This window comes from Lissotriton vulgaris, chromosome 7 (assembly GCF_964263255.1).
Source record: "Lissotriton vulgaris chromosome 7, aLisVul1.2, whole genome shotgun sequence".
NCBI classification, from domain to species: Eukaryota; Metazoa; Chordata; class Amphibia; order Caudata; family Salamandridae; genus Lissotriton; species Lissotriton vulgaris.
Genome location: NC_141695.1, coordinates 1,301,028,099 through 1,301,034,067, shown reverse-complemented (window position 1 = coordinate 1,301,034,067; position 5,969 = coordinate 1,301,028,099).

The following is a 5,969-nucleotide window of genomic DNA, read 5'->3' as shown; positions in this document are numbered from 1 at the left end:
AGATTTAAAGACGTCCAACCAAAAGTTATTATCCTTATCCCAGGTCTCTTGTAGGGCTACGACATCACAAGCTCTAATAATCTTTAACCAGTTTTGATCACCCCTTTTCGACCGAAGCCCTGCAATATTCCAACTCATTAGCCTAAATTTGGAGTCTACCTCTATAATAGTATCAGGCTCATCAGGAGGGAGTCGAGGGGTCACAGTTATAGGCCCTAGTCAATCGTTCTCAGTTAAACCGGACAGTGGCGAAAACCTATTTACAAGGGCTAGAGTGTCCTTACTCATTGTTACCTGGATACCTTGTGGTTTGATTGAGGAGATAGCTCCCGATTTCCCCCCACCAGAAAGATGATTCCCATTTGTGGAGTTGAAAGACAGCCTGCCTAGAATTCCATGGAAATAATGAGGATAAGGTCTTATTCCTCTGTTTAGACGACTAGGGGAAGGATAAAAGAAACACAGAGATACTGCCCGAATACTACCCTCCTTTCTCCTCAAATCAGAACCATTCCACAGCATTCGGGGTACAACATGTAGGTTGTTAAAATTAACAATGACGCAATCCCCTTTAATTCCCTTTTCCGAGCTCCCTAACCATTCAACACGCCTTGCCATTATTATATTTGAAGAAATATCAGTATCACCTGCGCAATTTTGGTCACACCATTTTTTAGTGACGGCTAGTAGGTCATCAGAAGATTCGACCTCTCCCTCCGCCCGTCGAGGTAACCTTACAAGGACTACCACCAACGGGACTGCTTCAGGGGGAAGATTGATGAAAGGTTGGATAACAGTTTGATTCCTCGACTGTTGGTCGATTTCTTCCCCCTCCCTCTATATGCAACCAGATTACTTCGCATCTCTGAGTTCCTTAATATACTGCTCTGTGGTTCACCAACCCCATTATTATAGACATCTCGTCCCCTAGGTATGACTAATCCAGTTATAGAGGTTTCAACTGGTAGGGGAACTCCTGGCCTAATCCTTTCGCATTGTTCCACATTTTTCCCGGTGCCCACTATTGGAAGCTTTATGGATTGGTCAGATAACTGGGCACGGCCAGAGACGCCCTCCTGCCGATTTAAAAACATATTGATTCGTTCACATTTTCCTAATAAATCGGCAACACAAGTGTTCAGAGTGTCAATGATGTCCTTGGCAATACTGGTTAGAGCCGACTCCAACCGGGTAGTAAATATTTCCTCCACCAGGTCGCAAACAGTGGACTCTGTAGTATTAAGAAGAGCAGGTCCAGGGTTTTGTATTGTACTTTTTGGCTCTTTGTTCCATTTATTTGTACCCTTCTGGGCTTTCTTTGGCACTGTACTCTGTTTTTTAGACTGACCTTTAGTGTTCGTAGTGTGGCCGGGGGGTATACTAGAGGCATTACTTATAGGTCGTAGAGCCCTATCCTCAGCGGCAGCAATATGTTCTTCCTGTACACCTTTTGGGGGATTGATAATTACGCGGGGCTCCAGGGGAACAGGATTTTTCAAAATGACTTCTGAGGAGAGTGATTCCGCTACTCAAGCTGCGTTTATATCCAGCCCAAGTTCTCTCTCGGCCGTTTCAATTTCTGTCATCAACACACCCACCGCCGAGGTCAGATAAGAGATAATAGACAAGGACTTCCTGGGGACTTTCGCCCCTCCCCCTGGTCTTGAGATGTATGCAATTTCCGTTAACCCATGTTGAAGTTCACTTTGAATAGGGGTGGCCCGGCCCGGCCTCTTCTGGCCCCTGAGGGCCACAGACTGTCCGCCCTCGCCCGGGCTTAGCCCGGCTCATCCCGCGCACGTCCCGCGCGCGGGGGATGTGATAAAATATATCCTTCCGGTGGTTGGAGGGAGGGGCGAGCTGGCTCCTGCAGCCCGATGTGCTCTGGGCTCTGCAGTCCTGGCCCCAAACTGCGAGTGTCTCCAGCGGAGTGGGAGACATGAGAGTTGATGTAGGTGCTGAGGGAGGGGCGAGCTGGCTCCTGCAGCCCCGCTGTCCTCTGGGCTCCGCAGTCCTGGCCCCAAATTGCTTGTGTCTCCCGCAGAGTGGGAGACATGAGAGTTGATGTAGGCGCTGAGAGAGGGGCGATCTGGCTCCTGCAGCCCCACTGTCCTCTGAGCTCCGCAGTCCTGGCCCCAAATTGCTTGTGTCTCCCGCAGAGTGGGAGACATGAGAGTTGATGTAGGCGCTGAGGGAGGGGCGAGCTGGCTCCTGCAGCCCAGCTGTCCTCTGGGATCCGCAGTCCTGGCCCCAAATTGCGAGTGTCTCCTGCGAAGTGGGAGGCACGAGAGTTGATGTAGGTGCTGAGGGAGGGGCGAGCTGGCTCCTGCAGCCCCGCTGTCCTCTGGGCTCCGCAGTCCTGGCCCCAAATTGCTTGTGTCTCCCGCAGAGTGGGAGACATGAGAGTTGATGTAGGCGCTGAGAGAGGGGCGATCTGGCTCCTGCAGCCCCACTGTCCTCTGAGCTCCGCAGTCCTGGCCCCAAATTGTGAGTGTCTCCCGTGAAGCGGGAGGCACAAGAGTTGATGTAGACGCTGAGAGAGGGGCGATCTGGTTCCTGCAGCCCGCTGTCCTTTGGGCTCCGCAGTCCTGGCCCCAAATTGTGAGTGTCTCCGGTGAAGCGGGAGGCACAAGAGTTGATGTAGGCGCTGAGGGAGGGGTGAGCTGGTTCCTGCAGCCCCGCTGTCCTCTGGGCTCCGCAGTCCTGGCCCCAAATTGCGAGTGTCTCCCGCGAAGCGGGAGGCACGAGAGTTGATATAGGCGCTGAGGGAGCGGCGAGGAGGCTCCTGAAGCCCCCCTGTCCTCTGGGCTCCGCAGTCCTGGCCCCAAATTGTGAGTGTCTCCCGCAAAGCGGGAGGCACGAGAGTTGATGTAGGCACTGAGGGAGGGGCGAGATGGCTCCTGTAGCCCCGCTGTCCTCTCGGCTCCGCAGTCCTGGCCCCAAATTGCGAGTGTCTCCCGTGAAGCGGGAGGCACGAGAGTTGATGTAGGCGCTGAGGGAGGGGCGAGCTGGCTCCTGCAGCCCCGCTGTCCTCTGGGCTCCGCAGTCCTGGCCCCAAATTAAGAGTGTCTCCCACGAAGCGGGAGGCACAAGAGTTGATGTAGGCGCTGAGGGAGGGGCGAGCTGGCTCCTGCAGCCCCGCTGTCCTCTGGGCTCCGCAGTCCTAGCCCCAAATTAAGAGTGTCTCCCACGAAGCGGGAGGCACAAGAGTTGATGTAGGCTCTGAGGGAGGGGCGAGCTGGCTCCTGCAGCCCCGCTGTCCTCTGGGCTTCGCAGTCCTGGCCACAAATTGCGAGTGTCTCCACTGTGCATCAGTGATTCTGGTGGCACCTTTTTGGACCAGACACCCATGATTTTTTCTTCTGATGGCTCTATCCAAGGGTTGTTTTTTAAGAACGTGCCAGTCCCGTTCCCCTTGCAGTTTCCAGAGATGTCTCTAAATCAGTTGCTTCACCTCAGTCTAACTGCTTGGGGCTAGAGAAATTGAGTCTGATTTCCTTGGGCTGTTCTTCCCTTGTGGCAGAGCAGGTTCAGCAATCTAGGAAGGATTCTACTGGGGCTTCTTATATAAAGCATTGGAATTAGTTTTCTCATTGGTGTTCTTCGAACTCCCTTAATCCTTTTTCCATTGATCCTGTCCAGGTTTTGGATTTCTTGAGAGACCGCTTTCTGAAAAAGCTGTCCACTTCGTCTCTCTCTGCCTAGTGGGCTGCCTAATAATTATGTAGAGGCGTGGGGAGTGATTTGTCTGCTGTAACTGCTTTGGTCTAAAGGTTATTGAAAAGATTCCAGTTACAAACCCCTGTTCCCTCCATTAAATTTCCCTCTTGGGATCTGCATATTGTTTTGAGGGGTTTGCAATGTGAATCCTTTGAGCCTTTAGACTCCGCCCAGATGGTGTGGTTGACAGCTAACTTGCTGCTTCTTTTAGCCATCACAACAGCTAGCCTGATAGGCATTTTGGGTTTCTTTTAGCGATCACAACAGCTAGAGGGATCAGGAATTTTGAGTTCTATGGTCATTACTTACCCGTACGTCAGGATTTTACCAGATAGAGAGATTCTTCATCCTGATCCTGGTTTTATTCCTAAAATCAATTAAAATGTCATGCTGATCAATAGTTCATTTTGCCTGTATTACAGGGTGAGGATCTGCAGCCTGATCTTTTCTCCCTTGATGTTATAATAACTTGTCTGCGTTATTTAGATCACACTAATGAATTTAGACTTTCAAATGTTCTCTTTATTGCTTTAACCCCTTGCGTGCTGATGACAGAACGGTTCCGTCATCAGCTACGGGTGAGCTGTGCTGATGACGGAACCGTTCCGTCATGACTCCGCCCGCGCAAGGCGGAGTCAGCACAGGCGGAAAATACGCCCCGCACGCAAGGTGTTAAGGAGTGTTAACAAAGGTAAACAGATGCCTGTGTCTACTTTTAGTCAATGAATACAACAAACTATTTCTGAGGCCTGTAAGTATATTGGAGACTCCCCTTCTTCTCAGATTCAGGCCGTTCCACTAGGTCGGTCTCCTCTTCCTCGACTGAGGTTGTTGGGGAGTCTATTCAGGAGATATGCCAGGCTGCTACCTGGGTGTCCCTTCACATGTTTCTAATACATTACAGGTTGGATGTAATTGACTGACACTTCTGATCATGTTGATTTAAATGTTGTAAAAATAGCAATGCAGTAACTGTTCCTGTATTAAAAAATATTTTTTGTGACGTCCTAAGTTGGTGCAGTGGAGTTTTTACTTGGCTTGTGGCATCCTCACAATGTGATGACTGGGATGAGAGGAACCAATGAGGGGCTAAAGAAACCATTGCTTACCGGTAATCTTCAGGACCTCGAATGAGGTCCTCCTCATACCTGTCAGAGCCCCTCCCTCCCGGCTCAGTAGGTATGCATCTCCTTGCTCTTGTGTCTTTATACTCGTAGAACAGGTGGGGAGGAGGAACCTTCAAACTATGCAGGTCATGGACATAAAGGAAGGACTCTTCTTGAGAAGTGTAGTAAAGACCTATGGTGGGTGGGGTCGCTTCATTTTCGCCTAATGAACAAAAATCAATGTCTTTTTTCTTATGCATACATTTCCAAAAACAATTCTAGCTCTCATGTGTCTTCTCTTTCTTCTCATTTAAAATGACCCTTCTTTCTATCCAGGTTTTTTCTAATCGCCATTTTTTAATTCTACATCTTGAAACAGTTTTACGGCTTTGAAAAACTTTTCTTTCAAAAAGAAATAACATTTTGTGCCAAACATCTGTTTGTAAATTCCAGCCTTGACTTCTAATTGAAATCAATTCAGCAATGGTTTCACTCTTCTGAGGGTGTCTGTTTTGTATTAACATACCCCTCCTGGACCAGTCCTTAATCTACCCTTTCCCTGATATTTTTAGGTATTTATTCCCCATTTTCCCACCTCTCCTATGGCCCCTCCCACATTTACTACATAGTATCACACATGCAAGTGCAGAGATCTCCCAGTGGTGGCAGATATTTTCTCATAGGCAAGGAAAGGAGAGGCAGCAGTCGCCGGCCATGAATTTATGAATTGCACTTTGTTGCATCTGACTAGTATTACTGTAGTAGTACGTTACATGCTACAAGAATAAAAAAAATAGAGAATTCAGCACAATGATTGGCGAAGATGTGGCGCATTGATTAAAAAAGAAAAACAGCAGTTTCATGAATTATTTCTTGCTTTAATTGCAGCAAAAGTGCATTTAATTTTCTTCATAAGAGATATAAGTGCAAAGCCCGTATGTTTTTGTAAATAACAAACCACTGTCTGGTACATGGGTAAAATCAATCCATATCAGCGAAACTATAGGCAGATAATATTAATCACAGATAAAGAGCAAAAGAAAAATGATTTATCCGATCTACCTTCTTTAAAAGCCCTGGAATCCCCTTATAACTGATATGAAGGAGTGTGGTAATGTTAACTCTACCTGTGGATTCAGTAGA